At 51.2% G+C, this 17,028-nt stretch overlaps 1 protein-coding gene across 1 annotated transcript in view; it reads left to right on the plus strand.

Moving 5' to 3' along the window:
• The first annotated feature begins 3,338 nt into the window (after positions 1-3,338).
• Chst8 (carbohydrate sulfotransferase 8) overlaps positions 3,339-17,028 on the plus strand; it is a 118,787-nt gene continuing 105,097 nt past the window's right edge. Inside the window, exon 1 of the mRNA XM_047529307.1 lies at positions 3,339-3,665. The gene's annotated coding sequence lies outside the window, so the exon portion shown is untranslated. The remainder of the gene's footprint in view (positions 3,666-17,028) is intronic.

Consider the following 17,028-nt stretch of genomic DNA (forward strand, 5'->3'; position numbering starts at 1 on the left):
TTCAGGAAACCTTGCGGGTTACCACATTTTGGAACCTATTACAGGACTAGATGCTGGAACCCTGAGGCAGCTGGTCTGGGGGTGACTCAGGGCAGGCCACCCAGTGACCTTGTTCAAAAATATTGTCACACCCTTTACCCTTCACTCTGCAGGGCAGTCTGTTGCGCTTCTGTTGGAAACAGGAAACAGAATCTGAGGGCCTAGAAGACTTGCTTAAGACCCCCTGGGTGGCACCAGGAGAGCTGGCACCAACCTGCTCCATCCCATTATTCTCTGCCTTTCCCACTGGATTCAGAGAAATGGAAGGAAAATTTTCCCTCCAGAGAACAGTGCTCTGGTTCTCATGGCAACAGAATTTCGAACTCAAGACTTAGTCTTGCCAACGTGTTCCATGCCCTTTTCTAAACAATGGGACACAGTCTTGGCTTCATAACTATGCTACCCTCATTGTTGGCATAGAGGAGGGCAGGAATCTCCACTAGCAAAAAGTGTGAGGTGGGGAGAGGGGTTGGATGTGCAGACCTGGTGGAAGGGGATGTTTGCCTGTGGTCCTTAGTCAAGTCTCCTCCCCACTCTCAAGCCCCTATTGCAGCAGAGAGGCTTTTGAATCTCCCTTATAGCTCTTCTGGAGCTTAAACTGTGAACTCACAGGGCCAGCCACTGAAAGTGTCTTTTTACCTTAGTTGGGATGCAAAGAGACAAGTTTGCCAGTAATCTTTTGGTGGAGACACACATATCAAAAACTGCAGGCGTGCACACAGGGCTTCATGCGGGGATTTGCAGGTTCCTCCGCCTCCCTCACTGCAGAGGCTGAGCCTGACTTTCAAAAAAGGGCATGCAGCCCTTGGCAAATCTCAGAGGAAAACTCATTGCATGTTAGTGCCAGGGGCCTCGATCCCCCCCTTAGGGATTTCCTCTGAAAGCTTCGAAAACCAAGAAGGAAGTCTGAGTGAAATATCCAAGTGTGGAGAATGTCAAAGGAATGCAGCATTGTTGATTCCTAGTATCTGCCTGGATATTAGATGCAAATAAGTGCTAATAAGTACAGTTGGAGAAGCTAATGGAAAAACCACCCTTCCCGGGAGGATGGCTATAAGCAGTTGTGCAGGGCAGCTGAGGTGGCCTGACTCGCTCCACTCACTGGTCACAGTGAAGCCTGTGTAGACTCGTCCCATGGAAATAAAGCCTGTGTAGACTTGTTCCCTGGAGGTATTTATTGTCCAGAGCCTCCTCCCAATATTGACGCTGGGCTCCAAGAATGGAAACTCCCAACAGCCCCATGTGTGTGTGTGTGTGTGTGTGTGTGTGTGTGTGTATGTGTGTGTATGCACGCACATGTGCATGTTCATGCACTTGCATGAGAGCCCACACGTGCCCTTTGGAATGTGGGTGGGACTGAAGATGTTCACCAGATCACCTGACCTCTGTGACCAAAGTCCTATGGTCTGCTCAGGCCCAACTGCAGGCAGGGAGCTCTTTGACAGATGGACCAGGATCTTGGGTGGTGAGGGAACAAGAAATGGAGGGACCGGGGGACCACAGGGACAGGGACAGGCAGTGCATTCTGGGCTAGTCTGGAGGCAAGTAGCCTTCTGTTCATGCCATGTCTCCTTTGTTCCTTTCTCTCTCCTTGTTTTCTCTGACAGCTTTTGGATGTGGGACAGATAAGGAATCTACTGCCCTATTCTTCCTGACACTTGAGACCCTGTCCCTTGCATTCAGTTCATTCAATCTTCACCTGAAGTAGAGTAGGCTGAATTCAGTCACATCCTTACACTCCCCTGCACCCATACACAAGTAATGGATGCAGCCAGCAGAGCAAAGCTGGGCCCCAGCACAACTCTGAGCCTGGGACAGTCTGAGTACAGAGTCCTAGAGAGGGAACCCCAGCCCTGAACCCAGTTCACTTCAAAATCAGCACACCTGGTCCCCATCCTGGCTCTGACATCCTCCAGATGCTGTGGACTCTAACAACTTGCTGGCATCCTTGCACCTCAGTTTCCTTTTCTGCAAAATGGGAATGAAATATCTACTTTGTTGTTGCAAGAATGAAAGGAAGCTCATGACAGAGTTGGTATGCTTTAGTTCATCTTCACCCCTGTTGGAGACTATCTTTGGATATGCTAAACTTACCTGGGGCAATAAGGAAGCCTCAAGTTCATCCAGGCAGCCCAAGAACTTAGTGCTAGGGACTCCCTGACTGTACTCAGGAGTGATTCTGCTCCCTAGCAGGGCTGTCCCCATACCTCTCTGGTCACTCAGGGACCACAGGTCCATCCTACTCTTCAACTCCAAGTCTCATCTGGGGGTCAGCCTCCTGGAGTCAGGCCAATGGGCAGATACAGAGAGAGACTCCTTGACTCTGTTTTACTAAAGGCTTTTCTGTAGGTTTTGGAAAATAATGCATGTCCCTTCAAGACCAAGCAGTGACTGACTTCCAGCAGTTTCATATAGTTCTCCTGAGAAAACAACCTGCTGCTCCTTCTCAGCACCTGCGCGCCCCCTGCAAGTGGGGGGCTGCCTCTTCTCAGGCTGAACATGGAATCCACAGTCCCGACTTTGTGTTCCTGCCCTGCTCTGGTGCTGTGTGACTGTGGTCGGGTTCGATCCCCACTCTGTTATTCCTGGTGTGTATGAGGAGGTGTTAGTTGGTCCAACCCTTAGGGTGGTGACTAGACAGGAACTTCAAGGATGAAGCCCGCAAGGGAGAACCCGGGTTACTGGGCACTTTAAGCAGAATCTAGAACCCCAAGGATTTGGGGATTGACAGGGCCTTGACCAAATTCCATGAGACTGTAGCCCAGGAACCTCCTCAAATCTTCCTCGGTATCAATACGATGGCTTTGACAGGCGCTGCGCCCCTGGGTTTGGAGTACACGACCCTGCCCAGTTGTGGTTAAGGCCTGACTAGTGGAGCCTTGTCCTTTTCCCAGGTCAACACCAACTGCTCAGTGGCAGCACTAACGCAGTGGACGCACTCTGTCTGCGGAGTGGAGCCAAGAGGCAGACAGGAGTGCAAGCTCTCAGAGATTCGGGAGACCGGCATAGCCCTGGCCACAGCCGCCCCACCCCCGCGGCCGCCGGACCGCACCCAGCGGCTGCTCCTTCGGAGCGCGCGGCCAGCAGGGCCGCGGGAACCGCAGAGCGCGCGTGGGCGCTGCGCCCGTGAGCTCCCAGGAGAGCCGGGCGATCGCTGGAGAGATCCCTTCCCGGCCCGGCCACCGCCGTCGCCTCCGCCACCACGGGGCGGGGCCCGGGCCGGGGGCGGGGCGCCGGGCGGGCGCGGCGCTATTTCCAGCCTCGCCGGAGGCTTCGCTCGCACTTCGCTGGGAGCCTTCCCGGCGCGTGAGCAGGATCCGGTGGCGCTGCGGGAAGGAGGGAGGACAAGGCGGCGGCGGCGGAGGCGGGGGACGGACCCCAGCCAGGGGCCCAGGAGGAAAGCGCCCTATCGTGCCCTCTCCCTCCCACGCTCCCTGATAGCTGTCCCCACAACGCTGCCCACCGACCGCACCGGGTTCCGTACAGAGCCAGAGAAGGCACCGGGCCCGAGCTGGGGCGGAGGTTCTCCCCGCCGCCTGGGCGCCCCGAGCGGAGGATTTGCCCGCCGCCTAGGACCGCGCCCGTACCAGAGGAACGCGCGGCCTCGAGAGCGCCGGCTGCACCAGGTAAGTGGCTGCGCCCTTATCCCACCCCTGTTCCCGCCCTACACTGGCTGCTGGACCGAAGAGATGCAGCGAGGGTTCCTGCGCCGGCCGGGGTCTGCACTGCGCGCCAACCTGGTGACCCGACGGGGATAGGAATCCAAAGTCGTGGGTGCTGGTGGGCTGTGCAGGCTCGGGTCTGACCGCACTTTGGGGACTAGCCCCAGTAGCGGAACTTTAATTAGACTTTCCTCCTTGAATTTCACTCGCCGCCGCGCGTCTGTGAACTGCCTCCCCTCTAGCTTGCGCGGTCTCTGCGGACCCTCCGCTCCTCCTCCCAGCCCTGGGTGCTGGGCGCGCGGAGGCAGCGTTGGGCGCCGAGCTGCGAGCTCTGAGGGCCGGGTTGGAGCACCCGAGGCCCCGGAGTTTTACCGTGCGCTGGGACGCCGGGGCCTGTGGTGGAGGGCAGGGGCAAAAAAGGGAAAGTTGGTGGCGGCCTTGGCTTCCTACCAAGTGGTGAATGGTGCTCTTGCGCTCTGTTGCGCGCATCCCAACCCCGCGACTCTCCAGGTCATCGGCCTGTTTTGTGTTCTCCGCGTCTGTGTGCGCGTCAGTGTCCCAGAGTGCGGGACTCCGAGTCTCGGGCGGCTTAGGTGGGCGGTGAAAGAATCCGCTTTGCCGCGGGACCCAGCTGAGCTCTGGCGGCTACTGCCACTCCAGCTGCGAAGCAAGCTGCTTCTCTGCACATCAGGTCTGGCCTCGCCCGAGGCCGGCTGGGCCAGGCGAAGGTGCGGATCGCGGGTTTGGGCAGTGCCAGTGGTGGCTCTTGGGCAGGAAGTGACCCCTGCCCCTTCTCCGGCGCGGGACTCTCGCCGCCCTAACTTTAGTGGTACACTTGTGCTTGGACCCTGAGACCCCGACCTGGAACTGACGTATCCCTTGCGCAGCGCCACTAGTTACCCCACTGTGTCTGTACTAATCCAGAAGTAGGGGTCAATCCCACAGCCCTCTCAAATATCAGAGCGAATCCCCACGTCTCTGAATTGCCTCCCAGCAGGACCCTGAGCAGCGATTGACTCTGCTAAGGGAGACGAGCTGCCAGAACTCTGGATCTGCCAGGCTTGGATCTGGTGGGACAGCAGAGCACGTGGGAGAGGCCATTGCGTGCAAGGACACAGCAACTCTAGAGTGGATGGGAAGGGCAAAGGGGTAAGAGGCAGATTATATTAACTTCTTCCCTATCCCCCGGGGTGCTCTTAGGGTACACTACCAAGGTCAGTTTCTTTGGGTTCACGTCTCAGTTCACCTTGAACCTTACCCATGGATGGGAAGGCGTTTCCTAATTAGGTCCTGCCTTAGAACAGGGTAACCCCTGGAGCAGGAGTGTTAGAACCCCCTTTATGATCTGTCCTGACCCTGTTCTTGTCCCAAAGGCAAGATAGGCTACAGGAAGGAGTGACACTGGTCCCCATAGGGGATCCTTTTAAAATCAAGACATCACATCATCTATAGCCAGACAGGACCTGGGGAACCCCTGGGAGAAGTAGAAGCATTTCTGGTGCCTTCCACAGTTTTGCCTCTTCTGAAGTGACACAGGAGGGATAGAATTTAGACCTTGAAGAGATTGAGCTGCAATTGGGATGATCAGTAAGCCAGTAGCATTTGTACCAGAAGACCTCCAAGACTGACTCCATCCCATTGTCTGATCCAGTTGCCTGGGACATTCGAATGGCACAACTTATTTATTCATTTACCATGAGTCAAACTCTGCAAGAGTGAATTATGTTCCCTGAGTATTGATTTTTAAAAAGACCCCAAATTAAAAAGTCAAGGCTTTCTTAAAGCAAGGTCAAGGATTAATTATTTATAGAGAGACATCAATCAGCTAGGGAGGGGGCGTTCATTTATAAATTGCCTGAGAGTGCAAAATAAGATCTGCTTTTCCCTGGCTCCAGCCCGGGGAGGAGAACTGGCTTGTCTGACCGCCTGTGCTTGGCAAAGAGTTGCTGGTCTGTGACCAGAGGAGGATGCTTTGTAACTCAGTCTGCTGTTTGAGATGCCTTTTTTCATCTTGTAGTTGGAAGATCACTTGGGAAATTTCATGCATATTTGCTGTGTTTCCGTAATGAACATTTACTGATTACAGAATATCAAGGGAATTTCATTTTTAAAACATTTATTCAAATATCTGTTTATGTAAGCTAAGTCTGGGAAAGTTCAGTAACTACTTTTTTACCGTATGGTTGTTGGGCAAGTGTGCCTGGCAGGCTTATCTCAGAATTTGCCTTCCTTTCACATAGAAGAGTCAGATTTTCCTGATTGGAAACATCGCACTGTCTGCTTTCCTGCTCTCTTCACTGAGTCTGTGCCAGGGACTGCCTGATAGGCTTTTTGTGGTTTGATAGATCAAAGAGGGTGGGCACTTGGAGCTTTTATTGTTCGCTGGTGCATCTGGTGGGTGGAACCTGTGGTGGACGCTGGATTGCTTGTGGGGGCGGGTGGGGAAGATATGGTTCCAGATGACTTCCCAGGGCTCCTCCTGGCTGCCTGGCTTAGACTATGAGACCTCTGCCTTAACCCTACCTGCTGCTTCCAGTTTGGAAAATCTCACCTCTCCGATTTACCATGTATGACAGCTACATAGGAAAAATGCAGGGCAGAGAAGGAACCTAAAGGCAGGAAAATGGACAGAGGATTTGGGAAGATCCTTAATGAGCAATCAGGATGATTAGAGTCAGTATACATTGTGAGAAACAAGTGACCAGACTTTCAGCTAATCAGAAGATAATGAGTTATAAAAGGAGATTTATATATTGTTGTCTTGAGGAGGTCAATGTGATCCTGCTGAGGAAGAGCCCAACCTAAAATAAATAACAAAAAAAAACCAAGAATGGTTTCTGGATTTATAAGGGGCATCAATGTTCTGGAGTCTCAGGAAGTTGGCTGCATGGGCAGGCAGCATAGGTGACAGTGTGATGACAGTAGGTTTCTTGCTGCGGTCTTTGGAGTCACTGTCAGGATTTATCTGACTCCACAGCAGCTGTGTCCCCTCCCTCCTAGGAAAAGGCTGCCCAAAGGCAAAGGAGACCCATGGGCTCAGACAACCTGGGGACAGCTACATTAGCTCAGGTGGCAGAGGAAGCGGTAGTCATTGGCTCATTTCTTATCAGCTGAAGAATGTGTGACCCTCCGGTCGGTAAATCATTGTGGCATAAGATGAGACTTACAAATTGGCTGTGGGAAAAAAGTTGTGACTTTTACCCTTTACAAAACTACCTGTCATTTGTGATCTGGTGCTCTAGCCTGCATCTGCTGGGCTTGTTCCTGGGTTGTTAGAAATTTGAAAGTGCATCTGGGGCTACCTCTGGGGAAGGCTGTGTCCAGGTGGGGTGACTCCAAGAAGTAGCCCTGGTCCTACCCTCCAAGCCACCTTTTGGGAAAACACAGAAGGCCTGTCTACATTCAGACTGGCCATCCTGGGTCTCTCCCTACTTGGAATGTCATGCATTTCTGGGAAATTAGAGCTTTTTGTGGCAGGTGACTAGGACATGGCACTCTTTTTCTGCAAACCATAGCCAGAGCTGGCCCTGGAAGTGACATTTATTTGAACTAAATTGGAATTGTCAACACTGAAACCTGGAGCCAAATGACTCTCCATGCCGCACACCACAGGGCAGGCCCTGTTGTCATTCTCTATTCTGCCATCGATGAACGTTTATTGAGCATGTATTAGGCATCCTTCACTGTGCCAGGCTCTAGAGACACAGGGTGTGCAAAATAAGGGTGATCCCTTCCTTTGTGGTGTTTGTAGTTAGTGGGACAGAGATGTCCCCATCATTCATTTATCACTCACGCTAGTTCTTTCTCTGCCAAAGACACTAATGAAAACAATAATCAATGCTTGTGTGATTCTAAGCTTGCCAAAGATAAAAGGGAACATCCAGGTTGTTGCAAGACCTAAGGTGGGGTGATCTGACCCAGACTGAGGGCTTGGGAGGACCGAAGAGGCAGTGGTGGCTTTTCAGCTGAATTCTGATGAAGTTGCTGATAGGAAGTAGGATGAGGCTGGAGGGATGGAGTCTGGGAAAGAGAGCTCTGGGCACTGACAAGAGCTTGCCCGAGGTCCCTGTCAAGGGAATGTAAGAGAAAGCATGGCGCTCCATGCAGGAGCTGTGGGAAGGTCCCTGTGGCAGGCAGAATGGAAGAAGGGGACAAGAGGTATTTGGAAACCTGGCTGTGTGAGGCCTTTAAGACCAAGTGCATTGGAATTGGGGATTTTATTCTACAAATTGCTGCCAAGTGGGGAGACCAGGGAGGAGCCAGCTGCAGTGGTTGTGGGGAAAGATGACCATGGCCCTAAAGAGGAATGGAGGCACAAATCCCACAGGAATTGGTGCTGGGTGAGGTACTGGAGGGAGGTGGTGCGGCGGTTGGGATGTGACCTGTAGCACTAGTGGAAAGGCTGGTTTCTTGAGGCAGCCTCCCGCTGGGGTGCAGAGCTCCTCTCCTGTCGGAGCGGGTTCTGTTCTCCCAGAACTTGATGGTCAGGTGGCTGGTTGTGCAGCCCTCCTGCCTCTGCTTCCTCCCTTCCCCAATCCACCTCCTTCTGGCTAACCTGGAAGCCCGAAGCCCGCGGGCTTTTGCCACCTTGCTCTCATGGTTTTAGCCCTAGTATGCATGTCTCAGGCACTCAGTAAGTGACAGCCTGTGCCTGGGCTCCGTAGTGAGGACAACTTCTGGAGGCAGAGCTGTGGTCCTTTCCCTCCCTTTGCTCTCACCTCCCCGCTGGACCAACTTACTCAGGACTGACCTTCCCGTGGGGAGTGGAGTGAGGCGGCTACCTTCTGCCTGCTCTACTCTGGCCCTGGCCCTGAAGCCCACCTTCCTCTGGAGTTGCCTGACCTCAGGCCTACTGGTTTCCTAGTAGCTCCTTCACCTGCCACCTACTTGATCTGTACTGACATCTGTCTGGTACCTGCCCCAGAAAGAACTCTCTCGCACCCTTCCCTCACCTTGGAAACCTTGGCAGACATGTAGGCCTCCTCTCCTCCTGGAAAACCCCTGCCTACCAGAGTTGGTCTATGCCTGCTTCCCTCCTCTTGAAGGGTCCTGCCCACTGCTTTCCAGCTCCCTCTGAAATTGGTGAGTTTCCTGTGGCTGGCTGTAGCTTTGCTCAGGCCCTGGCTTTCCCACTGCCTTCTGCTGGTTCCCCCAGGCTCTGGAGTTCTGGGGTGCAGGGAGCAGGCCTGTGAGTCACCCCGCTTCCCCTTGTGCCCACGCTGCTGGCAGTGGGCCCTGAGCTGGTTGGCTGCCGAGCTGCAGGCAACAGCCCAGGTCGCTGTCACCTTGTCCTCACTCTGCCTGGGCCTAAGCCAGCTGCTCCCTGGCTGGGCCAGACTTGGGAATGGGAGCGATGAGAGGACACTGGGAGGTACAGATTCATTCTTTCATTCCCTTGGCCTCCCTGGGGCTGATTCCTTCAGCCTCTGGGCTCTTTGCCTGGGGGCGGTTCTCCTCCATTCTGGCTTCCTGGGCTGGCCTGGCAGTCTCATCTGTTCTGACTGCTGCTCTTGGGCCATGAGGCATGCCCAGATGCTTATCAATGGGGAGGAGACACAGGAGAGCCCCACTGCCTTCAGTCCCAAGACCGGGCATAGACTGACTCATGCTTGGCAGACAAGTCATCCCCAGCTTCAAGGCTGCCTCTTTTGGGGGGCTGACTCATCTCTCTGGACAAGCTCATCCACCCAGGCTTGTGAGCACTGAGACCCTTCTCAGCCTTGGGTGGGGTATGGAGGCTGGTCTTCCTGTACCGCGGGGTGGGGGTTGGGGGGACAGTGCCTGAAAATGCTGACTGTGGTCCTCCATGTGCAGAGCCCTGTTCCTGGCCCTGGGGAAGCTGAGTGGACACCAGCCCACTACAGTACTGATGCAAAGGCTGCTCTGTCCAGCTGTACTGGCTTTGAGAGGCTCGTCCCAGAGAAAGCAATCAGCTTTTGCTTGTTGGCAGGCAGGGAGAGTTCAACCACACAGTCTGTCTTCACTGGCTGAGCCACTACCTGATGCATGCAGTCTCTGTGCTGGCTAAACTAGTGTGATACAGGCAGTCCACACTGGTTCATTCTAGCACGTGAGCTCCAGAACCTTCTATTTAATCTCTTCCCCACTCTCTGAATTCTGTGCACAAGGTTCAGAGCTCTCCAACTCTTTCTAGCTTTAGTGACTTTCCCTGTGACTAAGCTTTTCTCAGGTACCAATTTCTGCTAGACCTTGGCCTGGTCCATCAGGTTTCCTCTCCCAGAGTCTGGGTGATTGAGCCTAATGTGCAATGTAGTCTCTCTACACTGGTTGAGCCAATGCACAAAGCAAGCGCTCTGTCTACATTGGCTGAGCCCCTAATTCAAGACGCAGGCCTATTTATTTTGGTTGAGCTAAGCATACGATTCTTACAGTCTATCTACACTGGTCAAACCAGTGCATTATTTGGAGCCATTCTATCTAAACTGGTTAAACCAGTGCTCAAAGAAGTCACTTTGTCTATACTGGTTGAGCTCTGCATGTGAGGTAGGTAGTCTGTCTATACTAGTTGAGCCAGGGAGGCAGGGGGGTTGAGTAACCAGTGTGACTCACTGATGCCAGCGTTCTGGGCTCCCTTGGTCACTTTTGCCCTTTGTGCGTGGGTCTCTTTTCCAGGAATACCCTTCCTTGTCCTTTTCTTCTGTGCACACCTGGGTCTAATTTTAGACCTACTTCTCCTTGACAGTTTCCTCAACCTTCCCAAGTCTTCAAATCCTTTCAGCACAGCCTGCTATGGGACTGGGAGTGATGTGGCTGTGTGGTCTCACCTGGATGTCCCCTCCCCATTGCCTCTGCTGGTGCAGAAACTGCCCGCTGTCAGTGGTCATTGCTGCCCCACCATCCCCTGTGACAGTCCCTCACATGCCCTTTACTCAGGAAAGTCATTTAGTGTGGATGACTGCCTTGGTGCATGGTAAATTACATTTCTCTGGTTGGCCCATATTGCTGTTTCCTGCTTAGATTTTGGATCTCATGAGGTTTGGCTTCATCTGCAAATTTAATTTCATGACCATTCATCCCCGTGAAAGCACAGTCTATGCCTATTATTTAAGTCTTCTCAATTCCCTTTTCCATGAATTAAAATGTCAATGGACAGCCATGGCAACCGCCTACACCCCCACTCTATCCCAGGCAGCCACTTCTGACTTGTGACTAAAGCCAGCACCTGGAGTCAGATCTCCCGGGTTCAAGTCCCAGCTTTACCATTTGGTCCTTGTGTGGGCGAGGGACTCAGTTTCCTCATGTTTAAAATGGGAATAACAAAAATATTACCTCATGTACATGTCTGAATGACCGATGTGATCCTGCAATATGTATAATCAGAAAAATGAGAGATTACACACCATTTATGCATGATCTATCAAAATGCATAAATGCATTCTACTGTCACATACAACTAGTTAGAACAAATAAAATTAAAAAATTAAAAACAAAACAAAACAAAAACAGTAGAACCTACCTCCTGGAGCTGGTGCACCCAACTATCATCCCACGATAGGTGATAGCTGCTATTATTATTATCACTAACCCCTGTGTTGGGTCTCTTAGTCAAGGCCCGGTCCCTTTCCATCCTGGGTACCAGGAAGCATACTGGTCAGGGGTCTAAACTGCTGATGTGACAAAGGCTTAGGGGGCCTTTTGGCCAGTGACCCCTCAAGTCCTTCTTTTTCTGAGTAGTTTCCTGATGATACCTTTCCCTGGAGCGATGCTTTCACTGCAGTTCATTTTAAAGCTTTTTATTCCGAGTACAGTGTGCATATAGAAATGGCGGCAGATCACAAGTGTACAACGCAATTAATATCTGTCAACCGAACATGCCTTGCTCCCAGCAGCGGAGCAGGAATCAGGGTATGACTGGCACCCCAGAACCCTCCTGTGACCTGTTGTAGTCACTTCCTCTCCACCCCTTGCTTCTAAAGGCATAGATTAGTGTTCCTTGATTTTAAACACGGTAAGAATGGAATCATTCGGTATATATGCTCCTCTGTCTGGATCAGCATCGCATTTGTGAGACTCATTTCCATTGTGCATCATCATAATTTGTTAGTTCTTATTACTCTCTAGGATCCCTGCTTTTGTTTGGATGAGTGTGTCCCAAAGGTCCGTGTGTTAAAGGCTTGGTCCCCAGGATGGTGCTATTGGGAGGTGCTGTCCACCTTTCCTTAGGTCGCTAGGGGAAGTGCCCCCCCAAAAATCGTGGGAACCTGCTGGTCCTCTCTGCTTCCTGGATTGTTATGTGAATGTTTTTTCTAACACATACTCCTTTCTGTTGCCATCTGGAGCCCTCAGAGGAGACCCAAAGCAATGAGGCCATCCCAACTTGGACTGAAACCGGTAGAATCTTGAGCTAAATAAATCCTTTTCTCTTTATAAGTTAATTGTCTTAGGTGTTTTGTTATGGTAACAGTAAGCTGGCTAATATAATTCCATTGTTTGGATATACACTAATTTATTTGTTTGTTCTGTTGATTGACATTTGGGTGTTTTAGAGTTTTGGGATTTTATGAATAGTGTTGCTATAGACGTTCTTTCATGTGACTTTTGGGTACATTAACACATTTCTGATAAGCATGAACTTAAAAGAGAATTGCTGGGTCACAGGGTGTGCATCTTTTTGGGGACCATCAGTTTTCTAGTTGATGGTGTTTTAACCCCTTCCTCACCAGTTATGTATGAGAGTTCCAGTTGCTTCAATCCTTTCCAACACTTTGTGGTGTTGGTCTTTTTCATTTTAGCCATTCTATGAATATCTCACTATGGTTTTAACTTCATTTCTCAGATGATTAATGCGGTTTATTTTTTGCCAAGGATATTTTGAACGTGAAAACATTACATTTGACAAATCTGGAAATTCACTTCCATCCCCAAATCGTAGGGTTCTTAAAATGTCTAGGGGTGCTTGTGATTCCTTTTGCTGGGTGAGTTGAATTTACCATGCTGGAAGGCAGGGGATGAAGTGGACAGAGATTTCTTTGAGTAAGACTGAAAAACTAGTCATCTGCCCCAGAATCACCTGGGGAGCCGGTCAGAGATGCAGACACTAGGCCTCACTCCAGCCCCAGAATCTCTAGATTGCCATCTGTTAGTCTCTCTGGGACTTGTCTTGTTTTCTCTGTACGGATGCCGTGAGCCTTGAGGCCACACTGTGTGTTGTGTTCACTGCTGAGTGATCACAGCCCTGGCAGAGTGGGGCCCCACTGAAATGAAGTCACCACAGGATGGGGTGAAAACCCACTGAATGAAGTCACCCCAGGATGGAGGTCTGCCCACCGTCCTCCTTGGCCTCTCCTACCCCAGCCTGACTGGGTCACCATGGAGAGAACTCTGCAAGTCAGTTCTCAGTCCCTAAAGGGTGTCCTGTGCCCTGTTCCTCTAAACAAGCTTCCCCTCTCCAGAGCTGCCCACTGAGCAGCAGCCACGCCCCCAGCGACCGTGCTCACTGGTGTTCCAGGAAGTGAACATTTAAGAGCATCTCTTAGGTGACTTCTCCACTGTATGTGCCCATTGTTGGGTTCCTCTGCAGAAGCCTGGAAGCTCCCGCTGAAAGCAGCGCCCCATCCCTGGGCCACGAACCTCTTTAGCTTTTTCAACGGCACCTTTTCATAGTGGACATACTGTCCAGTCAAATGGAGGCCAAAGGCCATGTTTGTTACCATCCCACCCACTCCTGCCCCATTGGCACTTGACCTTTATTAAACCCTCCTTTTTTCTCCTCCAGTGGAACAAAAGTACTTGGAAAGCAGCATGGTTGGGTTCGAGTCCTTGGGTTCAGATGGACAATTCTATTCTTTTCATGGTTTTGAAAGACCCAGCTGTTGCTCCCAGGAAATGGAGATAGATGCACACACAACTCTGATGCAACCAGGGGAAGAGTGGGGTTGGCTGAGACCTCTGAGGTTGGGGAGAGAGGGCAAGGGATCCTGGCTGGGGCATCTGGAGGAGGGAAACCTGAGGCGACCCTCCTGCAGGCCACACCTTGTGGGCCACTCAGTGTGAGCCCTGCTTCTGAGGGTCCGCAGCACAGAGTCCACAGGGAAGGAAGGATGCTGAGCTAGCAGGAGGTAGTAGCCTTGTTCACCTGACACACGAGGCCATGGAGCAATGATCAAGTTCATTGGAGAGCTCTGGAGAGCTTCCTAGAAGAGGCCAGCTTGTGACTGCACATCTCCAAAACCAGGAGAGGTAAGAACTCCATCCTGGCACTGGTAGAAATTCTTACCAAGCTTTGGGACCACAGGGCATGGGCAGTGTGAACCAAATACCAGTCCCTTTAAAATAGGGCAACAAATGAATCCATGACACACTCATTGTTTATGTGTTGTGTAGGCGGGTGTGCAAAGATGGAAGAGCTAAAAGCAGTTTGGGAAAAACAACACCTTTTTTTTTTTTTTGGTGAGAAGACAGATTAGAGAGGTTTATGCTCTTCTGTGATAACTAATATGAAAGGTTTATCAAAGTTAAAAAAAAAACCTTGACGCTTTTTGCAAAATTGATTTGAAGACTTGGCAGATTTGAGGAATCATTCAGTAACGTTTTTCGGGTCGATGCTAATTTGATGCAGCCGACCCGCGCCTCGCGCCAATTTACTGCCAAACCAACATTAAACACGGACCTTTCGTGCAAGTTTTATAGGCGGACAGCTCATAAAGATGCATACTTGACAAGTATTCTGCTTCTCTTAGAATGTGGAATATGAAGTGTTTATCAAAAACCACCTAAATCGTCCTTGCCTTGGACTCGTAAACAATCTGGGGACTTCAGCCCTGGATCCCATGCAGTATTTCATGTCTCACCTCTCTGGGTCCTGATACGAGTCTTTGTCTCCAAAAACCACAGTTAGCCATGGAAGGAGCCCTGAGCCGGGTAAGATGCCATAAAGGAGTGCCTGAGTGACTTGTCATCCAGGCTCTGGAAGGGCTCAGGACCTGCAGCACGGTCTCTCCTCTGGGAGGACTGAAATGTCCCCTTCCTAATGACCCCTCCATCTCTAAAGGTAACCCAGAAGGAATCACACGAAAAGACATTCAAGGGCTCTCACTGCCATGGAGCCAAAGGTGAGGAGGGGGAGATTTTTGGCCCCAGGGACATATATTTCTTGCTTTCCTTTTTGTTTCCCAGGCTACTGTGTGATAGATCACAGCCTCATATCTCTTTTTGCCTGATTATGCTGTCAGAGCCTCATCAATGTAAGGAGATCACCTAAGCTTTGTTTTGCACATCAGAAAGTGTTTAACAATAAAAACGATCAAAACTCCTGTCTTTCATCAACGAAAACCACTGCCTATGTTTTCCGCAAAGAGGACGTGTGGCCTTGCATGTCATTGTCCTACTCTCCCCACCACGCCAGTCCCGGCCACCTCCCATCCCAGTGTTAATTACCTGGGCTGAGATGGAGAAGGTTGCAGGTGTGCGTGGCGCAGGGGGAGGGGGTGGAGAGCGCAGACCGCTGTCAGCACAAAGCCTCCGGGTTTTCACAAGGGGAAATTTGATCTTGGGCAAATGTCAAGGCGTTTTTGAAATCTGTGTTATGATATCAGCTCATTGCCAGCATAGGGCTTCATCTGGATTTCATAAATATTGTATGGGGCTCCCTCACCGCCACCTTGGCCAGCGGAACACAACAGTCACCCCCCTCCCCACACCTACCCTGGCTCCCCATCGCCATTGCAATCTATTGCTGAGTTGTCATGAAAAGCCAATTGGTGATATTTCAATCACAATGTTCTTGTAACAAATTCCATTCAAATTCCTCAGAAAGGGAGTTAAGGCTTCACTCTGCTGCTGGGAGAATGATATGCTAAATGTAGCTTCCTGGGGCCCTGGCAGCTCTCCAGCCCTTTGTAATTTATAGTTCTCCTTCGTGGTTCTCCCAGTGACCTTGGAACCTCTATGCTGGTGGATTTCTTAGGTTCCCACATTGCCCTCCATCCCCAAGTGAGGGCTCCCGGGACCCATCAGGCAGGAGCTTAGAGAAAGGATGTGATGAGGGGGCCCAGAAAGCACGTGGCAGGCGATGGGAAGATTGCTTGTTGCCGCTGACCTTTCCTCTCAAATTGATGTCAGCCCCGAAACAGTCAAATATTGTGTTTAAAGGTGGCTTGCAGGTGACAGGAGCCTCTCTCCAGCCCTGGCACACAGCAGGTAATCCTGGAAAAGGGGAGGGAGGGACAAGGTGCAATTACACTCATCAGCTATTTTTGGTTGAGAAATAAACAAAATGGCCCAAACTGCTGCTCTTACAGATTCTAGCAGGGGAGTGGCGTGTAGGAAAGATTAATGTACAATTAAAACCCGTGTACGGGTAAATTACAGGGTGACAGCTATCTAATGCAAACACCGCAGACGTGTAATTAAGAGGAGTTGCAGGCTCTCGAGGATGAATTTGCTGAGGGAAGTGCTGGGGAGCCGGTGCAACCCAAGGGCAAGGACCTGCTGCTGGGGTAGCCCCGGGGCCAAGGAGGTGGCAAGGATTCCCCCAGTGGGTCTGTAATGGGAGCCATGGCTCCTTCAGGTGGCTCTGGGACGGGAGCCCAGCTCAGCTTGTCTCTCCAAGTCTGCTTGTTTTTGTTCTAAGCTTCTAGACATTTCTGGAGCTGCCCTGGTCTCCCCCTCCTCACCTTTGGCTCTGGCAGTGAGAACCCTTGAATGTCTTTTTATATGTGTGTGTTTTTAATTTCTCCTGCTTTGTCAGCTTTTTAAGGAATATGTTACATTATGTGGAAATTGGATGCTAACAAGATTTGTATGAATAAATTAGACTCTTAACTTTTTATGTTATTACAAAATTGAAATGGACTCTAATGACAGTCAGAATTAATGTTCTGTTTCAAATAAATGCTGGGGATGTGACTGAATTTCCAGTGCACTCTTCTCTAGCTCTTCGTATGTGGCCTTGCCTAAGAAGGGAACTTGGTACTTCCAGCGGGGCAGCCCTCCTGCAGCTCCTTTGCTTTCTGGCCTGGTACTGTCCCTGTTGACCCTGGGTGGTGGACATGGTGCTGCTCTGCTAAGACCTTCTTCAGGCTGAGGCTGCTGGGAATAACTGCTGCTGATGCTCCTAGGGATGTCCCCCAGTGAGAATTGCCCTGGGCCTCAGGGAGTCCCTTGCCCAAGGTCACGCCTTACCTAGCATTCAGTGATAGCTCCTGAGGCTGACAAAGGCCCAACCCCCTTACCTCCATTTGGGACAGTGCTGAAGGTCCCCCCCAGCTGCCCAGTGCCCTGTGGGACCAGTTGTGAGGCACTGGCATGGGCTCCTCCCTCCGCCCACTCCTTCCCCAGTCAGCTGTCTGCGTTCTCTATCTCAGGG

The sequence above is a fragment of the Sciurus carolinensis genome, chromosome 16 (genome assembly GCF_902686445.1).
Source record: "Sciurus carolinensis chromosome 16, mSciCar1.2, whole genome shotgun sequence".
Taxonomy (NCBI): Eukaryota; Metazoa; Chordata; class Mammalia; order Rodentia; family Sciuridae; genus Sciurus; species Sciurus carolinensis.